This window comes from Lepisma saccharinum, chromosome 18, assembly GCF_977018435.1.
Source record: "Lepisma saccharinum chromosome 18, izLepSacc3.1, whole genome shotgun sequence".
In the NCBI taxonomy this organism is placed as follows: domain Eukaryota; kingdom Metazoa; phylum Arthropoda; class Insecta; order Zygentoma; family Lepismatidae; genus Lepisma; species Lepisma saccharinum.
The window spans coordinates 32126131-32128554 of record NC_139246.1 but is presented as its reverse complement, the minus strand read 5'-3'; positions in this window follow the sequence as shown (position 1 = coordinate 32128554).

The window sequence follows — 2424 nt, the reverse complement described above, 5'->3', positions numbered from 1 at the left end:
ACAATTCACGTGCTGTCCCTAATGATAGATTACATAGAATTACGAACATCACCAACAAACTCATTTCACAATTCCAAGAAATATACACACCAGGGGAAAAAAATTGTGTCGACGAAAGTATGATACCATGGCGGGGAAGACTTTCATTTCGGCAGTACATCCCTTCCAAAAAGAATAAATACGGAGTGAAAGTTTTCAAGTTGTGTGCCAGCAGGGGATATACATGGAACATTATTCTTTATGTTGGAAATATAAACGGCCGGTAACATGTCAGTTCCTGAAACTGTTGTGTTACAGCTTGTAAGAGATCTTCTCTGTGAAGGCCGGCGTCTTTACACAGATAATTATTACACCAGCGTTCCTCTTGCTTACCTTGCCATTGACAATAATACCCATCTGATCGGTACAATTAGGTCTAACCGTAAATATTTGCCAGCAGATGTTGTTCAAGATAAATTGAGGAAAGGTGATATTGTAGGAATGGAAACTCAGGAAGGTGTGACTATTCTGAAGTGGAAAGATAAGAGAGATGTGTTAGTCCTATCTACAGCTCACTCTGCTGAAGAGGTAACTGTAACAGAAAGACGTGGTTCAGAAATTAGAAAGCCTACCGCAATTATTGATTACACTACTAGCAAGTCCTTCATTGATGTAAGTGATCAATTCGCTTCATATGGGAATGCTCTGCGAAAGACTACAAAATGGTACAAGAAAGTTATTATTGAATTTATATGGGGAACGGCTCTCGTGAATGCCTACATTCTCTACAGTGACTGCATCCAGTCCAGTAACATACACATAAATGAATTCAGGAAACTTGTAATCCTAAATATTATTTCTGAACAATTACCTCCTGGACAGCAAACTCACTTTACCTGTGCAACAAGGCAGAAAAACTCAAACTCATCACTTGATAAACAAAGTAGGGGATAATGGAAGAAAGAAGCAAGGACGCTGTGAACATTGCTACAAAATCTATGGCAGAAGTGGAAATTCTGACTCGACAGGGAGGAAGTTTGCCAGGTGGGTGAAGACAGTATTTGACAAATGTCCCAAAAATCCTTTTATGTGCCAGGAGTGTTTCAACAAAAATCATTGAACTTCCAAAGTGTTCAGTATAAAATATGTAATTCTTATATCTATCTATATATCTACAAGGAACAAGTTTACAAAAAAATATTATATAACGAATCGTTTTGTAAGAATTATGATGTACTAGCAATGTATTCCATAATGTATAATCGTTTGCTGTGAATTCCAACCAGAAAAGAATGTATTTACACATTTACCCTTCTTTTTTAGTTGTCAATACATTTGTACTAGTGAAAAGAATACGTAAGCGTAAATAAAGTTTTGAAGATTTTTTTACTCTTGTAAGACATTACAGAAATTAAAATTATTACTGCCCCATCTTAGCTGTACGCCACGGCTATTTAACAGTCATATAGTTTTGCTTGAACTGTGTATGCGTTTCCATACACGCGGCCAAGAATCAGGTTCTTGTTTGTGTATGGAGTAGCATACACGTGGCCCAGAAGCAAGAAGCCATGTGTATGACATATCATACACACGGCAGTCAATGTGTTAAAGACAGCGTTCTTAGTCTAGTACCTAATTTAGTAGGAATACTATTACCCAGTAGATAATTTAGCGATAATGTTAAAAGCCCATGCTGAATTTAGTTGGAGTATTACATCAGTGGCGAATTTAGAGAGGACTGTTAGTGGTTCACAGTGCCGAATTTATCTGCACAGTTGTTAGTAGCCCTATGTCATTTATTTGCAACTGATGTTTGTTGTAAGGTTATGCACTGTTATACCTTGTGCACTAAAAGACTAATTTGGACTGGACCTACAGTTTCAATTGGTATCCGTACCATTATGTGCTTCCACCGTGTTTATATGTAGATTACACCACTTACTTTCGAAGTTGATTGTCCGCATTAACAAAATGTGATTCCTATTAAAAAACACGATTTCGAGAAAAAAAACTTGCTGTGTGCTATTTGAAGCATGCAATTTTATTTTCTACAAAATTAGAGTACATTGGTTTTTAAATCTACATACAATCGACATTTCTTAAGTCCAATTGCACTGTATATCAGTACACATAACTTTAAAGGTATGAAATAATATTATAATCTTTGATAACCTTGTCAATTATTAGTTTTACAGTACAAGTATAATAAGAAGCATTGAGTATAAACATTACAAGCTAATTTCGCAGTAACATAGTGTATTCCATTTAGTGCACAATTAACACATTATGAAAGACGTAAATAGCTGTTCGTTGTAACATGCGAAAGTTATTAGCAGCGTTGCAATGAAGGTCCATTGCTTAGATAAAGTGTTCTACTTCCAAGCTAGAATAATACATCATTGGGACAGGCACATTCTAGTATCAACAGGAAAAACGATAATTATT